Source organism: Schistocerca americana, chromosome 4 (genome assembly GCF_021461395.2).
Source record: "Schistocerca americana isolate TAMUIC-IGC-003095 chromosome 4, iqSchAmer2.1, whole genome shotgun sequence".
Taxonomy (NCBI): domain Eukaryota; kingdom Metazoa; phylum Arthropoda; class Insecta; order Orthoptera; family Acrididae; genus Schistocerca; species Schistocerca americana.
This window is the reverse complement of record NC_060122.1, coordinates 494,446,107-494,472,164: the sequence shown is the minus strand read 5'-3', so window position 1 is coordinate 494,472,164 and position 26,058 is coordinate 494,446,107. Positions and strand designations below refer to the sequence as shown.

The window sequence follows — 26,058 nt, the reverse complement described above, 5'->3', positions numbered from 1 at the left end:
TTTGTTTAGCCGACAGAATAGTAAATTTCTCAAAACAGTACTATCTGTACTTTTTAGTGTTTCTTAGCTTTAATCGTTGCCTCATTTTTCGTTACAGTTTTCGTTAGTGACCAGTTCTCAAGCTACAAACTGTCATTACTGAAACTGACTCTCTAGCAGTGCCATTTGCCACACATTTTTCCATCACTATTAGGAGTGCTTACCTCTTTAGTCACCACACGTGAAGATAACTCTCATGTTTTAAGTTTTAAGTGAGTAAGATGCTAAAGTTTCAAAATAGCAGCAGTTTTAAAGTCATTTATATTGATTTTGATCTGATAATTCCAGTTAATTACTTCTTAACTTCCAAGCCAATTTTCACTTGTAACTCTTTGCACTTGACAAATAATACACCCACAATGGAGTAACACAGAATAAGTGAGGACAAACAGGGAAATCAAGCACGACAACAAAAATGTCAGTGAATATGAACACGAATTTAAAATTGATTAATATTGACGTAACTTTCTCGTCCCTTCATGGGATCCCACTCCATCGTCCCTTACTTCTAGTTTCAAAAAGCGTTTGGCGCCTGTGATAGGCGCTCTAAGCACGGCGTCACTTGCCTCCACGTAAATACGGTCGTGTTGCAGGAGTACCAACTGTCACTAGTACAACGTTTACAGGGTCGTATTAGCATTTACGCGCAGAGCATCAGAGTACAAGCGTGCAGTACCAGACACTTGTAGATGCCAGCGCCGTGTGGTGGTGGTGGACCTGGGCGGGTCGCCGCAGCTACAGCGCCGCCGTGTCCGCGTTGCCGCCGGCACTAGATTACGGCGGCACCACGCCGTGTAATCCCTCCTAAACCCGGTTTGCTTTGCCTGAGACGCGCCTCCTGCCTGCTGCTCTGATTAACGGCCTCTTTCTTACGCCGTCGCGGACCTGAGTCTGCAAACAGCCCCCTAATCCTGTACACGCCTCGCAAACCGCCGTGTGTCGTATTACGCTGCCGCCCAGCGACGGAGAAGTGAGGTACGCAAGGAGGTGTGGATTTGCGCTGCTGAAGGCTGTGTTTATTTCACCTATTTCATCCAAAGTGTATGTGACTTGACATCTATAGGCCGAAGCGGGTTCTTGCTGACATTTACCATTTAATTCTCAAAACACACAAAAACAGATTGACTCTTACACGTTCCAACTCAAATGACTAGTAATTCAGACATCTTCATACACACCCACATGTAAGCTATCTGGTCAAAGTATCCGGACATCCTTTATCTATCCGATCAAAATATCCGGACACCTAGCGGTTCTAGGCGCTCAGTCCGGAGCCGCGCGACTGCTACGGTCGCAGGTTCGAATCCTGCCTCGGGCATGGATGTGTGCGATGTCCTTAGGTCAGTTAGGTTTAAGTAGTTCTAAGTTCTAGGGGACTGATGACCATAGATGTTAAGTCCCATAGTGCTCAGAGCCATTATCCGGACACCACTATATAATGCGGAATTGAACATTAGATCTCACGAGAGGCGAACCAGTCAGTATAAAAGTACACTGAAGAGCCAAAAAAACTGGTACGACTGTCTAATATCGTGTAGAGCCCACGCGAGCACGCAGCAGTGCCTCAACACGACGTGGCAAGGACTCGACTAATGTCTGTGATGTAGAAAATTGACACCATAAATCCTGCAGGGCTGTCCATAAATACGTAAGAGCACGAGGGCGTGGAGATCTCTTCTGAATAGCACGTTGCAAGGCATCCCAGATATGCAAAATGGTGTTCGTGTCTCGGGAGTCTGGTGGCAGGGGAAGTGTAGCAATTCTGGACGTGTTGGATGTCTCATTGTCCTGCTGGAATTTCCCAAGCGCGTCGGAATGCACAATGGACTTGAATGGATGGAGGAGATCAAAATAATTGCTGTAAGCACTATGGGACTTAACATCTGAGGTTATCAGTCCCCTGGACTTAGAACTACTTAAACCTAACTAACCTAAGGATATCATACACATCCATGTCCGAGGCAGGATCCGAACCTGCGACCGTAGCAGCAGCACGGTTCCGGACTGAAGCGTCTAGAACCGCTCGGCCACAACGCAGGTGATCAAACATGATGCTTACGTACATTTCTCCTATCAGAGTCGCATCTAGACGTATCAGGGGTCGCTTATACTCCAACTGCACACGCCCTACACTATTACAGAGCCTCCACCAGCTCGAACGCCGGCCGGAGTGGTCGAGCGGTTCTAGGCGCTAATCGATGTGTGTGATGTCCTTAGGTTAGTTAGGTTTAAGTAGTACTAGATTCTAGGGGACTGATGACCTTATAAGTTGAGTCCCATAGTGCTCAGAGCCATTTTGAACCAGCTCGAACAATCCTCTGCTGACATGCAGTGTCCATGGATTCATGAGATTGTCTCCATACCCGTACACCTCCATCAGCTCGATACAATTTGAAACGAGATTCGTCCGACCTGGCAACATGTTTCCAATCATCAACAGTCAAATGTTGGTGTTGACGGGCCTAGCTTTGTGTCGTGCAGTCAGCAAAGTCACACGGGTGGGCCTTCGGCTCCGAAAGCCCATATCGATAATATTTCGTTAAATGTTTCGCACTCTGACACTTGTTAACGTTCCAGCATTGAAATGTGTAGCAATTTGCGGAAGGGTTGCACTTCCGTCACATTGAACGATTCTCTTGAGTCGTCGTTGGTCCCGTTCTTGCAGAATCTTTTTCTGGCCGCAGCGATGTCGGAGATTTAATGTTTTACCGCATTCCTGATATTCACGGCACACTCCTATGGGAAAATCCCCACTTCATCGCTACCTCGGAGATGCTGTGTCCCATCGCTCGTGAGCCGACTGTAACAGCACGTTCAAACTCACTTAAATCTTAATAACCCGCCATTGTAGCAGCAGTAACCGATCTAACAACTGCGCCTGGCACTTGTCTTATGTAGACGTTGCCGACCGTAGCGCCGTACTCTGCCTGTTTACAGATTCTGTATTTGAATACGCATGCCTATACCAGTTTCTTTGGTTCTTCAGTATAGGTGGGGGTATTTTACTGCCAGTAGAGAACCAGTAACAGCAGGAGAGCTCAGGAACTACGAACGTGGAGTAGTGACTGGATGTCACCTGAGTAACAAATCCAGCACAGACATTTCAGTCCCTCTAAAGCTGCTCAATTTGGCAGTTGGTGCTGTGGCTGTGAAATGGAGATGCAAACGTACAACGACAGCTAAACCGAGCCCAGACAGATCTCATGTTTTAATCGACAGCGACCGTCCAGCATAACGAGAGGTTCTTGTAAAAAAATAGCTTGAAATCAGCAGAAGGAATCACTCGTGAGTTTCAAAGTGCTGCCACAGGACAGCTAGCACACTGACTGTGCCAGAGCGTTAAAAAGACTGTGATACAATAGTCTAGTGGATTGTCATAAGCTAAACGCATCTGTAGCCAGTGCTAAGCGACGCGCGTGGTGGTATAAACCGCTACACCATTGGACAGTGGATGACTGGATGGGTTTGGCGAAGGGTGGACACACCACATGTGAATGTCCAGTGACAGGTGTCCGAATAATTTTGATTAGATAGTTTATATCAACGTACATTTCTTCCACAGCTGTCAGTGAAGTAAGTTGCTGTTCCATTTGTTGCAACTTAACATAATCTTCGTTGCACTAGTATTAGGAAACCTAAATTTTGTGCCTTGCGAGAAGCCTTATCTTCACTCACTACAAATATTTATTGAATGGCGAAAATCCTGTCTTCAAACAAGGCTTACTTTCATTCACTATATATTGATTAAAAATAGGCCTCAATATTTCTCCTTTGCAAGTAATCTAGTTTCGTTAACCCATGCTTTCCCAGCTCAGTATATTCTGCATTCAGTCGGCTGTTAATTTATTTTTCTACCAGAAATGTCTTCATACGATAACGGTTCTTTAAACTGTCTATAAAAGTTAGCCCTTATATTATTTCTGGTAAGTCATAGGCAACGTCTGTACTTTTTACATAACTATGAAACGTTTATTAGTGTTACGAGAGCTATACAGTGTTACTCATATACTTTAAAGTTTATAAAATTTAGGCATAGAGAACGAGATAAGTAGAAAGAAAAAAGTATAGTTATTTAACACGTAACTAGCTGCTGTTCTGTGTGAGAATCATCAACAGTATAAATTCTTAACATTCATAATTAATGATGTGTAAAAAAGTGAAATAAAAAAGTAAAGCTGCCTCATACACAATGTTCTACGAGACACGGTCCGTTTGGAAGAGGTATGCCCTTGTCTCCGTTTAATCTTTGAACTGTTGTAAGAGGGCCTACAGTTTAACGCCGATTCTAAACCACGGTGAAACTAGCTGTGACCTAAGTTTGTTAAGAGAGATGAATTTTAGCTCTTTTGCGAGTGAGTCCATGGGATTTCGCAAGTCCCATATAAGGTGTTAAATTTTGAGGATGTTGGTGCAGTGCTACGCACGAATTTATTCTAGAAAAAGAAAAAAAAAGAGACTTCCAATTCGAGCTGTACTTGCGGTCACTGATCACGGAATTACTGCTTATCGATTTCACATTTTTTGCACTCAGGTTCCTCTGGAAATGACTGCCAGCCTTAATGCGGTCGTAAAAATGTACTGCATGTAATATGGCGATGAGTGAAATTCGATTCGCCGTCCGTCGCAGTAATTTCACTTATACACGCTCCACGTCGCTCTGTAATTGACAGACGAAACGACGACAGACCACGAGTTTCAGAACTAGTTTTACAAGCCCTTCGCCTGAAACTGAATCAGAAATAGCGCAATACGACGCGCTTTTTTATTTGTATTTGCAGTGCTATATTTTACGTTTTACCTTAAAGTGCAATAGTTCAGCATACTGCGCCGTACACTCACTTGTTAGCCTCCAGCTAGTTCTCTCCGCTCGCTAGATTGGTAGGGAGCCCTGCGGGTCACGCATAGGGTATCCGCATTGACCTTCAGAGCATCTTCATTGAACAGAAATTTTAATCATCGGTTACCCAAAATCGAATTCATCGCTGTCAACGCTAACGTAAATTACAAGTGCAAACACACTTCATTTTACCCTCTCTCCCTTATTAGGTTCAGTTCTACGCTGTGACAGCAGTACTAAACTACAAAAATCCTCTATTGACGCATGTGGCTAGTAGCACTGTAACTTAATGTCAGGGAATCATGTAACTAAATGGCTCTGAGCACTATGGGACTAAACATCTGAGGTGATGAGTCCCCTAGAACTTAGAACTACTTAAACCTAACTAACCTAAGGACATCACACACATCCATGCCCGAGGCAGGATTCGAACCTGCGACCGTAGCGGTCGCACCGCTCCAGACTGAAGCGCCTAGAACTGCTCGGCCACTCCGGCCAGACAATCGTGTAACTAGGGGTGGGACTTGGGTACCAGTCCAGTATTCACCTGGTGAGATGTAGGAAACCACATAAAATCACATCAAGGCTGGCCGGCATACCGACCCTTTTCGTTAATCCGCCGGGGGTTTCGATCCGGGTCGGCGAATATCCCCGTTCCGGAAGCCGCGTTTCATTGCGCACAGCTATCCGGACGGGCGTCGGTGTAATCATTATGACGCCACACAAGTAAGAGTTTTCCATAATTTAATGTACATGAGGCTGTTCGCTAAGCAAGCTCTCTCCCATCCTGCATTCTTGATGTGTGCGCAAAATTTAGTTCCGGGTAGGTCTATGGTGATAAATTGCTTATGGAGGAGAAATTATGTGGCATCCGCTGATGATAATTGCGTGTTCAAACAATGCAAAGTCCTATCAGCCGCTTCGAACTAACAAAGAGAGACATATGAAGAGCGGCTCTGAGCACTATGGGACTTAACATCCATGGTCATCAGTCCCCTAGAACTTAGAACTACTTAAACCTAACTAACCTAAGGACATCACACAACACCCAGTCATCACATATGAGGAGCGCAATAATTTTGATATCGCACGGGAAACTCCGCTAAAGAGCTTGTTACTTGCGACTGCACTACGATCAATCCAATCTGGACAAGGTCGCCAGGGGCGACCGAATGTTCAGAATTCTTAGTTAGCGCACTATAATTCTGTCTTACTCAGTACCTGAACGTTTTCGTAACGTAGCGCTAGCTATTTGCATTTAGGCATTGTCGCCGGATTTGGCCTGTTGCCAATACAAACAGGCGCCAATAAGTCATTCGTAATCTGGGCCTTGTGAAGCCCCTACCCCCTTCTTTTTTATCTATTTTTTTTTAATAATAATGTTCATTCAAGTTTTCACCTGTCGGGCAAGTGAAAGAGGTTCCTTATATGAGATACGCAGGTGGCTGTAGAATTGAACGATGTGCCTAAACTAAACTGTTCACTGCATCCTACACTATAAATAACATTGTTCTAAAGACATAAGTCATTCAGTTTAAGCACAGTTTTCCTTCACACAGAACAGCTTTATGTTCACTGATTAGCCTCTCTCAGGTCAACATCACACATCCTTCTTAGCCACATAAATCAGTTTGTTTCATTTATTTCCTGTCAAGAATATTTCAGTTTTTCAGTTACTTCACGGGAAATTCTGTAACATTTTATGAGGCAGTTACATTGCCATGTGCTACTAATGGCAACCGCACATGTCTAACTCCGCTGTCTTTAAACTGCTCATAATTCACTGTTCTTCAAGATTAGCTTCACTAGTTTCAATTTCTACCACGACTCAGATAATTCTTATTATCACATTCAGATTATTTATTCTTCAAAATTAATGTCTCGTCCGTACTTATGGGTCGACGTCCCGAAAGCGCTCGCCGTCTGACCGAAAATGTCTGGACAGCTATTAATGGACACCAGTATGCGGTGTGTCCACTCTCCGCCTTTATCAACACTTGAAATCTGCTGGGGACATTTTTGCTGGGATATATGAACGTCTCTGGAGAAATGGCAGCCCAGTCTTCCTGAAGATCCGAAACCAGATAAGTTAGCGATCTTGGACGCTTCGGTCTAGAGCGAAATCGATATTCTGACTCCTCCTAAAGGTGTTCCATTGCGTGCAATCTGAAACTCTGGGCAGGCCAGTCCGTTTCAGGAATATTTTTGTACACAAACGCCGTTGTGGCCGAGTGGTTCTAGGCGCTTCAGTCTGGAAACGCGCGACCGCTACGGTCGCAGGTTCGAATCCTGCCTCGGGCATGGATGTCTGTGATGTCCTTAGGTTAGTTAGGTTTATTTAGTTCTAAGTTTTAGGGGACTGATGACCTCAGATGAGAAGTCCCATAGTGCTCAGAGCCATTTGAACCATTTTGTACACAAACCATGGCCCCACAGATGTTGTTTTATGGCAGTGTGCATTTTCATGCTGATACAATCATCACCTCGGAGCTGTTACCCTATAGTACGCAGTACACAATGCTATAATAAGTGTTCATATCCTTCCGTGTTTAGCGATTGCTTAAGCACCATAAGGGAACCACAATCTAACCATGAAAAGCACCACCATACCGTTACTTCACCTCCGCTGTCCTTCACTGTTCGCACTACTCATGATGGCAGATATTGACAAACTGCCTATTGACTTCTGTCTCGGGTTCTTCGGCCGACGTTCATCTAATGATTTTTCTGACGTTTCGCCAGCACGAGTGGCTGGCATTTTCAAAGCTTCACCCTCCATTGCCGGTGGTGAACTGGAGGCGAGCTCGCGGCCGCAGACTATATGTACCTGGCACGACAACGTCCGAGGGCTTCTCCGCGGTCATTTCCGGTGCGGTTCTCCTCTTGCTACCTGCGACGGTCGTTCGCTGCAGTACGGGAAGCCAGGATCCGTTTACCTTAAGGCTTTCCTCTTTCTTGTTGAAACTGTTCGCGTGTGTTGGGATTTCTACAGCTTCTCTGAACAACCGCGTGTGATAGTGCTTCTCTACAGCCAGAACTTCCGTGTCGGCGAATTTTATTACGTGGTCGGTCTCATTCAGTGCGTGCTCTGCCACGGCCGATTTCTCCACCTGCCCCAACCTGCAATGTCGTTTATGCTCTTTGATCCTGGTGTTAATGGATCGTCCAGTCATTCCGACATAAACTTTTCCGCATGTGCAAGGTATACGGTATATTCCCGACATTGCAAGTGGGTCTCTTTTCTCCTTCGCCGATCTAAGACACTCTTTGATCTTCCTCGTCGGTTTGAAAATCGTCTTTACGCCATGTTTGCGCACTATACGTCCGATTCTGTCCGTCACTCTTGGAATGTATGGCAGAAAGGCCTACCCGACATTTCTTTTTCTGGTTCCTTACTTCGCCGAGTGTTTGGCTCTGTTACACTTCTAATGTACACTCCTGGAAATGGAAAAAAAGAACACATTGACACCGGTGTGTCAGACCCACCATACTTGCTCCGGACACTGCTAGAGGGCTGTACAAGCAATGATCACACGCACGGCACAGCGGACACACCAGGAACCGCGGTGTTGGCCGTCGAATGGCGCTAGCTGCGCAGCATTTGTGCACCGCCGCCGTCAGTGTCAGCCAGTTTGCCGTGGCATACGGAGCTCCATCGCAGTCTTTAACACTGGTAGCATGCCGCGACAGCGTGGACGTGAACCGTATGTGCAGTTGACGGACTTTGAGCGAGGGCGTATAGTGGGCATGCGGGAGGTCGGGTGGACGTACCGCCGAATTGCTCAACACGTGGGGCGTGAGGTCTCCACAGTACATCGATGTTGTCGCCAGTGGTCGGCGGAAGGTGCACGTGCCCGTCGACCTAGGACCGGACCGCAGCGACGCACGGATGCACGCCAAGACCGTAGGATCCTACGCAGTGCCGTAGGGGACCGCACCGCCACTTCCCAGCAAATTACATCGTGCAGCCCGCCTCCAGTGGTGTCGCGACAGGCGTGAATGGAGGGACGAATGGAGACGTGTCGTCTTCAGCGATGAGAGTCGCTTCTGCCTTGGTGCCAATGATGGTCGTATGCGTGTTTGGCGCCGTGCAGGTGAGCGCCACAATCAGGACTGCATACGACCGAGGCACACAGGGCCAACACCCGGCATCATGGTGTGGGGAGCGATCTCCTACACTGGCCGTACACCACTGGTGATCGTCGAGGGGACACTGAATAGTGCACGGTACATCCAAACCGTCATCGAACCCATCGTTCTACCATTCCTAGACCGGCAAGGGAACTTGCTGTTCCAACAGGACAATGCACGTCCGCATGTATCCCGTGCCACCCAACGTGCTCTAGAAGGTGTAAGCCAACTACCCTGGCCAGCAAGATCTCCGGATCTGTCCCCCATTGAGCATGTTTGGGACTGGATGAAGCGTCGTCTCACGCGGTCTGCACGTCCAGCACGAACGCTGGTCCAACTGAGGCGCCAGGTGGAAATGGCATGGCAAGCCGTTCCACAGGACTACATCCAGCATCTCTACGATCGTCTCCATGGGAGAATAGCAGCCTGCATTGCTGCCAAAGGTGGATATACACTGTACTAGTGCCGACATTGTGTATGCTCTGTTGCCTGTGTCTATGTGCCTGTGGTTCTGTCAGTGTGATCATGTGATGTATCTGACCCCAGGAATGTGTCAATAAAGTTTCCCCTTCCTGGGACAATGAATTCACGGTGTTCTTAATTCAATTTCCAGGAGTGTAATTTGTGGAGTACCCATTGCTCCTCAGAACAGTTTCCAGGTGTTGCATTTCTCGTTTGAGGTGTTGAGGCTCACATATTCGTCCTGCTCTCGTTACGAGCGTACTAATCGTGCCTCTTTTCTGGCTCGGGTGGTGGTTTGACAGTTTGTGCAGGTATCGGTCCGCGTGTGTCGGTTTTCGATACACGCTGTGTCCCAGGTTTTCGCCGTCCCTTGTGACCAGCACATCTAGAAATGGCAGTTTCTTGTCCTTTTCTACTTCCATGGTAAATGTTATGTTGGCATGTAGGCTGTTCAAGTGTCTCAGGAATTCACCGAGCTGTTCTTCACCATGGCTCCACACCACGAAAGTATCATCGACGTACCTGTACCACACCTTAGGTTTGCAAGTCGCCGAGTCCAGTGCCTGTGCTTCGAATTGTTCCATGAAGAAGTTGGCCACCACTGGACTGAGAGGTCTACCCGTGGCGACGCCTTCCAGCTGTTCGTAGAAATCGCCATTCCACGTGAAATAACTCGTGGTTAGACATGCATGGAAGAGCTTTTTGATGTCTTGCGGGAACATGGAACCGATATGCTCCAGAGCCTCGCTGAGTGGCACTTTCGTAAATAACGAAACAACATCAAAACTGACCAGGATGTCGTTTGGCGCAAGTTTCAGTTTCTTCAGCTTCTCAATGAAATGTCCTGAGTCCTTAATGTATGTGTCGGTCTTTGCCACGTGTGGCTGGAGCAGAGAGGCCAAGTGTTTCGCCAGTTTATACGTTGGTGAGCCAGGAGCGCTAACGATCGGTCTCAGTGGAACGTTGTTCTTATGGATCTTGGGTAATCCATACAGCCGAGGTGGTAGGGCTTCTGTGTCGCGCAGGTTTCTCTGTATGTCCGCCGGCAGAGAAGACGCCTTGATTAATCGATTCGTATTCCGAGTGATACGCTGCGTCGGATCTGCGCTTAGTTTTCGGTACGTCGTCGGATCTAATAGGTCATGGATCTTTTGCTCATAATCTTCGGTCTTCATTACGACGGTCGCATTCCCCTTATCGGCAGGCAGTACCAATATACTCTTGTCGGCGTTGAGATTCTTAATGGCTTGTACCTCTTCTTTCTTCAGGTTGCAAGCTGGTGGTTTTGCTCGGCGCAGTATCCTGGCTGTTTCAGTGCGTATTTCCTCTGCCCTTTCACAAGGAAGGGTCCGAATGGCTGCTTCGGAGTTGGCAATGATGTCCTCCATAGGTATAGGTCTCGGGATGATAGCAAAATTCCCTCCTTTTTGAAGAACAGACACTTCCTCTTCGGTCAATTGTCGTTCAGTGAGGTTGACCACTGTGTGTGACATCTCGAGAATCGCCTTGTCGGTCTGCTTCCGGCATCTTTCAAACTTTTTCTTTTGCCGCTCGGTGCAGCGCTCGAGTTCGTTCTGCATGCTCCTGTGAGTGATGCTGCCGATCTTGTCACAGTCGTCTCGATGCATTCTGCTACTTAGTTGATAGAAAATGTCCAGAAGCTCCTGATCCGTTCTTGTCAAGTCTCTCCGTGTTGTATGAATTCGCTCACGAAGAAAAGCTCGTTCCATTCTGTCGTAAATACGATGTACTTGGGCGGTGGTGAACAGCCGCTTGCATCTCAAGAACTTCGGTGCAGCGCATTCATCTCGGCACCGTGACAGAAAGGCGAGAGAGGACATCAGTAGCGCTTTCTTCTTCCGTCGTTGGTCAAGGCGTCGGTACAATCTGCAAATCTCCTCCCCGTAGAGGCGTAATACAAAATTGTTAAGGCTTTCGTGGCCACTTGTTGACAAACAGTCTATTGGCTTCTGTCTCGGGTTCTTCGGCCGACGTTCATCTAATGATTTTTCTGACGTTTCGCCAGCACGAGTGGCTGGCATTTTCAAAGCTTCACCCACCATTGCCGGTGGTGAACTGGAGGCGAGCTCGCGGCCGCAGACTATATGTACCTGGCGCGGCAACGTCCGAGGGCTTTTCCGCGGTCATTTCCGGTGCGGTTCTCCTCTTGCTACCTGCGACGGTCGTTCGGTGCAGTACGGGAAGCCAGGATCCGTTTACCTTAAGGTTTTCCTCTTTCTTGTTGAAACTGTTCGCGTGTTTTTGGATTTCTACAGCTTCTCTGAACAAGCACGTGTGATAGTGCTTCTCTACAGCCAGAACTTCCGTGTCGGCGAATTTTATTACGTGGTCGGTCTCATTCAGTGCGTGCTCTGCCACGGCCGATTTCTCCACCTGCCCCAACCTGCAATGTCGCTTATGCTGGAAAGCGTCGCCATGGGTAGTCCTCTCAGTCCAGTGGTGGCCAACTTCTTCATGGAACAATTCGAAGCACAGGCACTGGACTCGGCGACTTGCAAACCTAAGGTGTGGTACAGGTACATCGATGATACTTTCGTGGTGTGGAGCCATGGTGAAGAACAGCTCGGTGAATTCCTGAAACACTTGAACAGCCTACATGCCAACATAACATTTACCATGGAAGTAGAAAAGGACAAGAAACTGCCATTTCTAGATGTGCTGGACACAAGGGACGGTGAAAACCTGGGACACAGCGTGTATCGAAAACCGACACACGCGGACCGATACATGCACAAACTGTCAAACCACCACCCGAGCCAGAAAAGAGGCACGATTAGTACGCTCGTAACGAGAGCAGGGCGAATATGTGAGCCTCAACACCTCAAACGAGAAATGCAACACCTGGAAACTGTTCTGAGGAGCAATGGGTACTCCACAAATTACATTAGAAGTGTAACAGAGCCAAACACTCGGCGAAGTAAGGAACCAAAAAAAGAAATGTCGGGTACGGCCTTTCCGCCATACATTCCCAGAGTGACGGATAGAATCGGCCGTATATTGCGCAAACATGGCGTAAAGACGATTTTCAAACCGACAAGGAAGATCAAAGAGTATCTTAGATCGGCGAAGGAGAAAAGAGACCCACTTGCAATGTCGGGAATATACCATATACCTTGCACATGCGGAAAAGTTTATGTCGGAATGACTGGACGATCCATTAACACCAGGATCAAAGAGCATAAGCGACATTGCAGGTTGGGGCAGGTGGAGAAATCGGCCGTGGCAGAGCACGCACTGAATGAGACCGACCACGTAATAAAATTCGCCGACACGGAAGTTCTGGCTGTAGAGAAGCACTATCACACGCGCTTGTTCAGAGAAGCTGTAGAAATCCAAAAACACGCGAACAGTTTCAACAAGAAAGAGGAAAGCCTTAAGGTAAACGGATCCTGGCTTCCCGTACTGCAGCGAACGACCGTCGCAGGTAGCAAGAGGAGAACCGCACCGGAAATGACCGCGGAGAAGCCCTCGGACGTTGGCGCGCCAGGTACATATAGTCTGCGGCCGCGAGCTCGCCTCCAGTTCACCACCGGCAATGGAGGGTGAAGCTTTGAAAATGCCAGCCACTCGTGCTGGCGAAACGTCAGAAAAATCATTAGATGAACGTCGGCCGAAGAACCCGAGACAGAAGCCAATAGGCAGTTTGTCAACAAGTGGCCACGAAAGCCTTAACAATTTTGTATTGCAGATATTGTTGCTCAGGCACACCAAACCTAAACACTTCCATTGGATTGCCACACGGTATATCGTGGTTCATTACTCGTTTCCAGCCGTCCATTATCCGGCGCCACCTTTTACATCACCTCGAGTGTCGATAACACTGATTACGGAAATGTGCGGCTTATAATGAGCTGCTTGACCACTGTACCGCATTGTAACACTTTTTTTTCATACAGTAATTTTACCTGCTGGAATGCTGTTAGCTGGAACTCACGAGTTATTTCTTACGCTGATTTTATGCAATTTTTACAACCACCCTCCGTAACATCCAGCGGTCCCTGTTCTTCGGAACATGAGGTCTGCCTGGTCTTGGTTTAGCTGAGGTTGTTCCTTCTTGGTTCCACTTCACAACCAAATCGCCAACAGTTGATATGGGCAGCTTTAGAAGGGTTGAAATGCCCCTGATGGATTTGTTACTCGGGTGACACCCAACGACTAATTTGCGTTCGAAGTCACTGAGCTCTTCTGACCCACCCATTCCGCTGTAACTGCTTCACTCCTGACGACACAGTGTTCCGTCCGCAGCTCGTGCTCTAGTGGCTAACTTTGCTGCCTCTGGATCACGGGCCCCGGGTTCGAATCCCGGCCCGTTTGTGTGGATTTTCTGTGCCCAGGGACTGGGTGTTTGTGTTGCACTCATCATTTCATCGTCATCATTCGTGACAGTGGCTAGATTGGATTGTGAAAGAATTGGAATGTGTAAAAATTGGGACTTTGTACAGGCGCTGATGACCGCTCAGTTGAACGCCCCACAAACCAAACATCATCAACACAGTGCTCCCTGCCTCCTTTTGTACTGGAGGGACAGCCTCTCGTGACGTATTAAAGTAGTCAATCCTGCGTTCGAGAGATGTGTTCTGATACTTTTGATCAGAAAGTTTAGATGGGATTTACCGACCGTAGGCGTAAAACGGTAACTTCCAGAACCTTCCAGCACATCAGTGACATCGCAGCCACCAGAAATGCGCTGCCAACAGTGATCTATCGTTAACAGCATCCACATGGCGTGGAGAGAAGTAAAAAGCGATGTGCGTAATGTCGCTACGTTTCTGCTAAATATTATTACTTTTGTGCTATGCGAATTGAATGCTATGAGAAGTGTGTTGGATCTATCGAGAATCTTTATGGTACACGTAACAGTTTTAATGGGGGACTGTTTTATTGTTACCAGATTAATCTGTGACTTCGGTCTAGAAACGTGTTAACTGACAACCGCAAGCAGTACTTGTAAACAGTGTTTTGGTACTAGATCGTTAAATATTCGACGTCTACTTCTACGGTAACACGAATTAGTAATACGATCTGACTATAATCGTGAGCCTGAACGTCTAAGGGAACTGTTATCATTTTCACATCTTCAGTGCAGTTCGTAAATTTCATTGAAGGTCTGTCAACACGAAGTCGATTGCATTTCTAAACTACTTACTTTATTTTACCTTCCGTGTCCGGGCGGGAAGCTGTAAACTGTCTTCCTCCAAACCCCTGCAGCTTTAATGGACTTGACCGAGCGAGGTGGCGCAGTGGTTAGACACTGGACTCGCATTCGGGAGGACGACGGTTCAATCCCGCGTCCGGCCATCCTGATTTAGGTTTTCCGTGATTTCCCTAAATCACTCCAGGCAAATGCCGGGATGGTTCCTCTGAAAGGGCACGGCCGACTTCCTTCCCAATCCTTCCCTAATCCGATGAGACCGATGACCACGCTGTCTGGTCTCCTTCCCCAAACCAACCAACCAACCAACCTTTAATGGACTTGTCATTGTCCAAAAGTTCATCTTCCGCTGTGCAAATAAACTCCATCCGTAGGTGGTCTATGTTTCTCCACATTTGCACTGGTCATCTCCAGAACAGTTGGTTTGTTGGTTGGGGGAAGAGACCAAACAGCGAGGTTATCGGTCTCTCCAGAGCAGTCCCACTTAACCGTGTTTAATGGTGCTTAGCATTCTGGGTTCAAATGGTTAAAAAATGGCTCAGATGGCTCTGAGCACTATGGGACTTAACATCTGTGGTCATCAGTCCCCTAGAAGTTAGAACTACTTAAACCTAACTAACCTAAGGACATCACACACATCCATGCCCGAGGCAGAATTCGAACCTGCATTCTGGGACTCCTGTTCTTAATCTATTCAGTTCTCTTCACGTACTGTACTGTAGTTGATGCTCTTGTCTGATTTCTGATTTGGGGTGCACGTTTGTATTTTGGAGAGAGTCCAAACATGAAGATAGGCGGCAGGTTTCAGGTTCGTCTTCTAACGGTACTGTCCGTTGGATAGAGCTCTTCCTTGATTTACGACGAGGTGAAGGTGTTTGTTGTTTATACATTAAGTGCCGAGGGTCGGTTTGTCATCTTCTTCCTCTATAGGATGAACATTAATAAAACCGACAAACTGCAGGGACACATTGTGACTAGAATCGGAGGAAAAAAAGGTGCTATGAACATGGACACAGTGCGTTCAACGACAACATGTTTTTCCGGAATATAGTACAGTGCGTCACAACAAAGTGGCCTCCACGGGATGCAATGCACTCGTTCACTCATCGCATCATGGACCGCTGTACTCTTTTGCACGTTACACTGTGTTGGCGAGATACTTGCCTGGAGCTTGTACGAAGGTTCGTCTCAATATTCTGTCGAACCCGGTCCTCCAAATCTGCTGCTCGCACAGTCTTCCGCCTCCCTGCACGTTAGTCTGTCTGAAAGAACCCATGGTCAGACAAACGCCTAAAAAGAGCTTGAAATGTTGTGTGATGTGGTTGGTGTCTGTGAGGGTACTTGTTTTGGAATGCCGGGCTGCCTCTCGACCGTTTCCATCTGCTTGGCAGTACACAGACACCATCTCGGCTTGTTCCCAACGTGAAGACCGGCCCATTCTGCTGCGTCGATCGCACAAGGAACACACTGCACGGGAGTCAGAGGAACTGGTATTTGTCAACGCCATCTACCCTGGCAGCGATGCATTTCCGGACACATGTTCATAGAACCTTATTAAGTTCACCCTGTATATTTCACCGACTGTCTGATATCTGGTATTGCTACGGCCGCAACTTCTTAGACAGATGTAGGCGTCAGACATCCGATGACAATCCTAATAGTCATCTAAGGCTACGTCTGCTTGTTTGGAATGACGAAGCGTCTCCAGTATTGACGCCGCTTATTTTACTGCTGCAAAAAATGGCTCTGAGCACTATGGGACTCAACTGCTGAGGTCATTAGTCCCCTAGAACTTAGAACTAGTTAAACCTAACTAACCTAAGGACATCGCAAACATCCATGCCCGAGGCAGGATTCGAACCTGCGACCGTAGCGGTCTTGCGGTTCCAGACTGCAGCGCCTTTAACCGCACGGCCACTTCGGCCGGCTTACTGCTGCAAAACAGATCTCATTGCTGATGATTGAAGGACTTCACGTTGCGCTACCCTTGCTGAACCACTCTCGTTTCTTGTAATACCGTTTCTTACACATGTTTTCCATTTTAGATCAGTGCGGTGCTTCTTAAATGACAGTGTAGGATCTAGGCTGACTCCCAAGTAGTTTGAGTTGCTGCAGTGTTGTATTCTAACCCCTCTCCATTCTGTTTCTGAACTTGTGGTACCTTATTCGATGGTCCCTACATTACCTGTGTGGTTAGCACATCCATCTGTGATTTGTTGTAGTGCTCACAGCAGCGTAGAAAAATGAGTGACTGATACAAACTGCGCCGGATTACGCTAAGGCAGTAACGTAGAAACATCCCATATAACTTTCAGTTCGTTCTGCGCCGTATGCAGGTATTAGCAACACGGTTGAATATTCTATCAGAGCAGCACCATCCCAACACGAAAGGCGCTTACAGATTTGCGAGCAGCACACTACCAGCAACTGCAGCCAAGCGCTTCGTCAGCCTTGGAATAACAATCCACTCGTAAAAACCCAAAGTACGGCAGTGTCGTTGTAGTTAGACAGTATACGGCGCGCGACTAAAGGTTTCATAAACGGTGAACTGGCTGTGGCGCAGTGCACAGCGGGCAGAGTCTGTGCACGTTGATAACGTACATGGTGGTCGCCTCTGACAGTACGAGGCTCAAGTTTAGAAGACTAGTTGACCAGGCACTGCACTGATAATACTGATAAGCCAGAACATCATGACCACAACGCAAAGCGTGGTGTGGTAAGAAAAGTGTATGAGCGAAGCAGTGACGAAACGGAATCATTCCAGCGAGGATACTGGCTGCAATGCGGAAATCCACTGGCAGAGGGGACTTTCGCAAACGACAGATGGTTATGGTGCGATTCCTGGAATCGACCAGCTCGGAAACGGTCAAACTAATCAGCTGTTCGCGTGGTACTGTCACGAACATCCATGGAAAGTGGTTGACGGACGGTGAAACCACAAGTACGCGAGTGTTCAGTTAACCAGGAACACCAAAATATCCTGAGGACGATCCCAGCAGAGGGGTCGAAACATAATATGTGTAAGAAGAAACTGAAGAGCAGCATGAAACCTAGAACATTTTACCTTCAATGACGACGGCAACGGAAGCCTGCAGACTTACAAAGACTACAATGTACTGAACTTCCACGCCTCTGTAAAGTGGTATAGACGGCGAGCTGTGGCATATCTGGTGCTGGCACAAGTGTTTCGTGTTTCGGAGCATACTGTTGAGAGCACATTTTGACCATCATGCCCTATGTCTCTCCCGACAGTGATAGTATTCTTCAGTGAGATAAGTGTCCGTGTCACAAGGCCAGAAGTGCTACGGTGAATTGAGGAGCATGACTGCAATTTCGCGTTGATGTCTCAGACATCAAATTCTTCTTATCTAAACCTGATGGACCACATCTGTGATGCTATGGGACTCACGCTCCACGCCCACAAAACACCGCCCCGTAATTCACGGAAGTTGTGTGAGCTGTCCGTAGGCATTGGCTGCCGCACACGTGTGAAAACCTACCAAGGATTTATCGATCCATTACACTCAGAATCGCTGCTGTATTGCGGTCCAACACGTTGTGAAGAAGGCTGTTGTAATGCTTCGGCTCATCAGTGTATGAACCCAGTAGAACAGTTCATGATAGGAGGGATGCTACGTGGTGCAATATATTCTCACTAAACAAAACTACAAAGTAACAGCGATTACTTCACAATAGGTGTTAAACAAAGCATAGGGCTATAGATGAGGAGATACTAAATGTGACGCGGTTGTCTGTCAGATGGGCAGTGGGAGAGACTTCAACACGTAATCTAGCAGCATCGTGTCAAAACACCTCTTACAAACCCCAAAGATATTCTTGTCATACTCAAAGAATGTCGTTGGCATCAAAGGTGCTGTCTAGACACTCTTGCATGACAGAGAAACTGAAATTGAAGGTAACGAAGCAAAAGCAGAAATCTTAAACCAAACTTTAAAATGTTCGTTTACAAAGCAAAATCCAGAACTGCTGCCCCAGATTAATTCTCTCGCCATTTCAAAACGCATAATACAGGTATTAGTGTCAGAGGCGTTGGCAAACGGTTTAAATCCCTAAAGCTGAACGTAAATCCAGCACCTAATGGGATCCCCATCAGATTCACTTCAGAATTTGCATCTAAGTAAATTCTTCTTTTAATCCCAACATGCTGTAGATTCCTCAAACAAGAAACTCTACACGGAAGTTGGCAGAAGCCACAGATCACAAACGTCTACAAGAAGGGTACCAGAAATGATCAGCAAAAAAATTTTTATTACGATCTCTTTTACATCCATCATCTGTTTTAAAATGATAGAATATATTCTGAACACAAACGAAATGTCGTATCTCTAATACAGTGACTCCTGCATGCTCGCTAGCACGCATTCCGAAAACATAGGTCATACGAAAGATATACCGGTTTCTCTCACATGACATCCTGGAAGCCGTGGATCTCGACAGTCAGTTGAGTATAGGAACATTCGATTTCAAAGCTCAATAGCTTCCAAACTCTCATATGTGCAAACATGATTAATAGAACCACAAACTCATCAAGTTTATATTTTGCACTGTATACATTTTCTATGAGTGCCTCTCTGGTCACACGACACACGTCCAAGCGACAGTCAAACTCGTTCCATACCTTACGTGGCAACATCCTGTAAATGGTCATGAAAGCAGCATTGATGCGTTATCTGAGCTGTGGGAGGATGCACATGCAGTCCTTAATGTACCCCCAAAGGAAAAACGAACAGAGTCGCACCATCTTCATCACTACGCCCAATCCAGCGCCTGGCATACTTGATCGTCCGGTACCTTTTGTTTAGAGAAACGATCAATGTCCCTAAACTGTCGATACCAACACCCAATGTTCTGTATATACGGCGGTTGTTTCCCACAATTTCTTCTGAACGCAAGCTGACTGCAACAAATAACCATCTCCCATGTTCCAACACATCAAACATCTTCCCTTGCTTCTTCGCCATTTTGTCAAGGCACTGCACTTGAAACGCCAACTGTCGAGCACAATGCAAACTGTACAGGTATTACTTTTGAAAATATATAACTCTGAAAACGAATGAATCATTTACAGTTACTCTCGTTTTACTGACTTCCAGAAAGCATTTGAATCAATACCACACCAGTGCCTGTTCAGAAAAGTTTGATGTTGCAGTTATGTATGATGAAGTACTGTCTGAACAAAATCTGCGCAAATATTCACTCAGATCTTGATAATATTTCGAAATAGTGTAAAGACTGGCAATTTGCTGTGGACATTCCAAAATGCAAAACTCTGCACTTCACAAAATGCAACAACCTAATACGAGGAGGTTCGTAAAAAAATCTAAATTATTTTCTAAAAGCTGTATATTTTGAAAATGATTATACACTGAAGAGCCAAAAAAACTGGCACGCCTGCCTAATATCATGTAGGACCCCCGCGAGCACGCAAAAGTGCCGCAACACGACGAAACATGGCCTCGACTAATGTCTGAAATGGTGCTGGAGGGAATTGACGCCATCGATCCTGCAAGGGCTGTCCATAAATCCCTAAGAGTACGAGAGGGTGGAGATCTCTTCTGAACAGCACGTTGCAAGGCATCCCCGATATGCTCAATAATGTTCATGTCTGGAGAGCTTGGTGGCCAGCGGAAGTGTTGAAGCTCAGGAGTGTTCCTGGAACCAACATGTAGCAATTCTGGACGTGTGGGGTGTCACATTGTCCTACTGGAATCACCCAAGTCCGTCGGAACGCGCAATGGACATTAATGCATGCAGGTGACCAGACAGGACGCTTACGTAAGTGTCACATGTCAGAGGCGTAATTAGACGTATCAGGGGTCCCATATCACTCCAACTTCACGCACTCCACACCATTGCAGAGCCTTTACCAGCTTGAACAGTCCCCTGTTGACATGGAGGGTCCATGGATACATGAGGCTGTCTCCATACCCGTACACGTCTACCCGCTTGATACAATTTGGAACGAGACTCGTCCGACCGGGCAACATGTTTCCAGTCATCAACAGTCCAATGTCGGTGTTGACAGGCCCAAGCCACGCGTAAAGCTTCTGTCGTGCAGCCATCAAGGGTACACGAATGGGTCTTCGGCTCCGAAAGCTCATATCAATGATGATGTTTCGTTGAATGGTTTGCACGCTGACACTTGATGGCTCAACACTGAAATAGGCAGCAATTTGCGGAAGGTTGCACTTCTATCACGTTGAACGATTCTCTTCAGTCGTCGTTGATCACATACTTGCAAGATCTTTTTCCGGCCACAGTGATGTCGGAGATCTGAGGTTTTATCGGATTCTCACTTTACCGCTATCTCGGAGATGCTGTGTCACATCGTTCATGCACCGACTATGACGCCACATTCAAACTCACTTAATTCTTGATAACCTGCCACTGTAGCAGCAGTAACCGATCTAAAAACTGCGCTAGACGTTTGTTGTTTTATATAGGCGTTGCAGTCCGCAGCACCGATTTGTGGCTGTTTACATCTCTCTGTATTTGAATATGCATGCGTATACCAGTTTTTTTGGCGCCTCAGCGTGGAACAACCTTATTCCCTTTAAAACACTCTCACTTGTCCCAACGGTGCTTCCATCATTCGAAACATTTTTTTAGTCATCTTTAGATATGGCTGACAGCTCCTACCTCGTTTTTTCTTGATTTCTTCAGTGTTTCAAATCTGTGTCCTCTAATGCCACTTTTTCAGTCACAAAAATAAAAAAAAAGTCGCACGGAGGCAAATCAGGTGAGTAAGGTGCGTGGAGCAGCAGAATCATGCTATTTTTGGCGAAAAACTGTCTAATAGAGATGGCTGTGTGTGCAGGTGGGTAGTGGTGGAAGAAGCAGTCTCCCTTCTACCACAAATCGGATCTTCTTTGGCTGAACCGAGCTCCAAGATAACCCACTAATCCCTGACAGTTGATTACTTGTTTGTCGTCGGTCTGTGAGCAAAAGCTTTCGAATTTTTTCAATATTTTCGTTGATTCGGGTAGTTGATGGACGTCCAGATCACGGTATGTCACCAATCGACATGTAACCATTTTTAAATCGAACAAACCACTCGTAGGCCTACAAATGTGTTCTTCGCATTTTATATTTTTTTTATATTTTTTTTATTTTTTTATTTTTTGCGGGTGGTGGGGGGCCTCTCATATTGACTTGATTATCAATGAGTCACAATTTAGACGTAAGAGTAACCTTGCTTCATCCCTTCGTTCTTTTTTCACGCGTTGCATACTCATCTTCTCGTTGCACTATGGAAGCAATCTGGACTACGTAACGTTTGTTATGTCGTCGTTGCATACTCATCTTCTCGTTGCACTATGGAAGCAATGTCGACTACGTAAAGTTTGTTATGACGTCGTTGTTTTGTTGCCCGTCACTATTTTGATTGTATATTCACTAGTCTTGTGATCGTCGTACGGTCGTCATAAATTGTGCAATTCTTTAATTCCTCAGAACTTCTAACAATTAGATAGCAATCTTACGTAAGTATCAATGCGTGCTTTCTCATTTAGGAAGAACATGCAATTGCAAAAAATCGCAAAGTCCGTTGCCGAAGCACGATTACAACAATAGTCCTATCTGTGAATAGTTTAATTTTTCGTAGGTCTCATTCGGTTTCGTATCAAGTGGGATGGCAATTTGAAACTTTTAAATTGTTCAAATTCAATAGAAAACCACTATGGAATTGGAATGTATTTGAGACGCCAGATCTTTAATGCGTTGTGTACAAGATGTGGAGTATCGTCATATGTATTACCAGGAACATTTCTAAATTGAGAAAGAAAGTGAACAAAATTCGCTCTAGCTCCTTACAAGCTGAGTTTCAGGAACGATAAACTGTTTAGCAAAAGTTAGAAGTTAGAATAACGTCAAAAGTCCTGAAAAAACGGCGGCTAATGTGAAAGCAGAAACAATAAATTACTTTGGCTGATGCTGATATATTTCTCCTGCCGACCGAATATGAAATCGAATCGTGCGTTCTAATACAGTTTCTTACGTCGCCGTTATATCTAGATGAATGCTTCCATTTATTACAATTGACTTGACATGGAGGTCATGAATCACAGGTGGAATGAAACTTTCTCACAATCCGCTTCAAGTTCTTTAATGATGCAGTGGGAGCGTTCGACTTCAACGCCGACCCACAGGGGAATTAATCATTACTATTTTTATTGCAGTTGAGTATACTGCCTTCCATTTCGCATCCGGTAAGAGGCATCCAGACAATGTAAATACAGTTCTGCTTCGCTAATAATTTACGAGTAATCACTCAGACCTATTACTGGCAACGTAAGCCAGTAACAATAACGCTCATACAGAGAAGTCGATTGCACAGTCCTAATAATGAGCGCTACATGACGTACATGACATATTTGACATTACTCGCGATTCTCATACAAGCGCTACGCTTACTGAGACACTGCAAGTGCCTAACTGTGGTGTTGTATGTATAAAGTTAACCACATACACTTATGGGAAACAATATATGCACATTGAATGGGGGACCGTTCTAGGACCGCGAATGCGGAAATTCACTGATGTAACCATCTTTGACAAAGGGCAGATTGCTAAGGAAGGAGCCTTGGAACGAGCATCACGGAATCCGACGTTCCAGCCTCGCCATAGAAAGTAGAGGTCGGAGACTCGCCTGTTCTATTAAGCATGACAGATGGTGATCTGTGGCGAATCTAAGGACAGAGTACGGTGCAGGTTTGGGCACAGTGTTGCAGAGTACACCCTTCAGCCAAGGTTATCGAACATAGGATTCCGCAGCAGACAGTCAGTCCGTGTTCTGATTTTGACCCAACATCGTAAAGTACGGCTGCAGTGGGCTCGAGATTATCGATATCGGATGGATCAATGGAAGCGTGTCGCCTGGCAGGATGAATCACGTTTCTTGTTACACCAGGTCTATAGCCGTGTCCCGATTCACCGTCATCCAGGTGAATGGATGCTCGAAACACGCTGCAAACCAAGGTCGCAAGTCGGTGGGGGCAGTACTGTTATGGAGAACATGCACCTAGTCTTCAATGGTGCCTGTCGTGTTAATCGAAGTCTCCGTGACAGCTAAGGGCTACGTGAACATTTCTGTGAACCATCTGCACCCTTTCACGGTTGAAGTCCTCCCTAACGCCATGGTATCTTTTAGCAGGATAACTATCCCTGCCACAAGAGCAGAACCGTTATACAGGGTTTAGAGAAGCAAGTAGTGAACTCACGTTGATATCTTGACCATCGACTTTGCTTGATCTGAATCCGATGGAACACATCACGCCTACTGGGCACCAGGTCCGCACCCACAGTCCAATGGTCCGTAACTTACGGGAATTTTGAGACATGTGTGCAGATTTATCTGGTGCATCATCCTTCCAGAAACCTATGAACGACTTGTCGAATCTACATCTACATCTACATCCATACTCCGCAAGCCACCTGACGGTGTGTGGCGGAGACTACCTAGAGTACCTCTATCGGTTCTCCCTTCTATTCCAGTCTCGTATTGTTCGTGAAAAGAAAGATTGTCGGTATGCCTCTGTATGGGCTCTAATCTCTTTGATTTTATCCTCATGGTCTCTTCACGAGATATGCGTAGGAGGAACAATATACTCCTTGACTCCTCGGTGAAGATACGTTCTCGAAACTTCAACAAAAGCCCGTACCGAGCTACTGAGCGTCTCTTGCAGAGTCTTCCACTGGAGTTTATCTATCATCTCCGTAACGCTTTCGCGATTACTAAATGATGCTGTAACGAAGCGCGCTGCTCTCCGTTGGATCTTCTTTATCTCTTCTATCAACGCTATCTGGTACGTATCCCACACCGGTGAGCAGTATTCAAACAGTGGGCGAACAAGTGTACTGTAACCTACTTTCTTTGTTTTCGGATTGCATTTCCATAGGATTCTTCCAATGAATCTCAGTCTGGCATCTGCTTTACCGACGATCAACTTTATATGATCATTCCATTTTAAATCTCTCCTAATGCCTACTCCCAGATAATTTATGGAATTAACTGCTTCCAGTTGCTGACCAGCTATATTGTAGCTAAATGATAAAGAATCTTTCTTTCTATGTATTCGCAGCACATTACACATGTCTGCATTGAGATTCAGTTGCCATTCCCTGCACCATGCGTCAATTCGTTGCATATCCTCCTGCATTTCAGTACAATTTTACATTGTTACAAGCTCTTGATGTACTACAGCATCATCCGCAAAAAGCCTCAGTGAACTTCCAATGTTATCCATAAGCTCATATATATATTTTGTGAATAGCAACGGTCCTACGACACTCCCCTGCGGCACAGCTGAAATCACTCTTACTTCGGAAGACTTCTCTCTATTGAGAATGACATGCTGCGTTCTGCTATCTAGGAACTCTTCAATCCAATCACACAATTCGTCTGATAGTCGATTTGCTCTTACTTTCTTCATTAAACTACTGTGGGGAACTGCATCAAATGCCTTGCGGAAGTCAAGAAACACGTCATCTACCTGGGATCCGTGTCTATGCCCCCCTGAGTCTCTTGGACGAATAGCACGAGCTGGGTTTCACACGATCGTCTTTTTCGAAACCCATGCTGATTCCTACAGAGCATATCCATGTCACTTAAAGTCTTTTGCTTTGTTGTGTTCTAAAGTGGATCAACACGCTAAGCAGGTGGTCATAATTTTTTGGCTCATCGTTGTTAAGTCATCCAGCAGCTGATTGCTCTCAGTGGTTTGATTGTGCTCACTATTGTCGCCTTGAGCTGCGGTATCGCTATACAGCAACTTATTCCGAACCGAAGATAAACCTAAGTAAAAACTATACATATTAGATATTTACCATACTAACATGCACAATGGTGTTAGTCAAATATGGGCGCTGAGTGGAGTAGCGAAGGTGCATACCAAGCGACTGTACTTAATAGTCGTCCAAGTGCGGAAGTCATTATTCGTTTCCGTTGTGTTATTGCAGAACCCGCAACCGACACAGGCAGTCGTTACACTTACGCGGAGATACAAAAGTGTTTTTTAATTACTGAGGTGGTGAAAGTCATAGGAAACATACTAACATCCAATCGGACATTACTTTGTCCTGCGTACTGTAGCAACTCGACGTGTCTTGGGTTCAACAAATCGATGGAGATCCCCTGCAGAAATATGAAGCCATATTGCCTCTATAGCAATCCATAATTGCGAAACTGTTGCCGGTGCAGGATGTGCACGAACTGACCCCTCGTTTACGTCTCATAAATGTTGGACGGGATTCATGTCGACGCAAACAGTTATGGCCTGATGACATGATATTAGCATTTGGGATTATGAAGTCCACGAATGACTGCAAATGGTCTCCATGTAGCCGAACATGAGCATTTCCGGTCAGTGATGGTCTCAATTGAACCAGTGGAACCAGC

General features: G+C 46.1%; 1 protein-coding gene across 1 annotated transcript in view; it reads left to right on the top strand.

Moving 5' to 3' along the window:
* The window catches only part of LOC124613576, an 896,539-nt gene that overhangs the window by 133,511 nt on the left and 736,970 nt on the right, over positions 1-26,058 (top strand). The window lies entirely within an intron of this gene.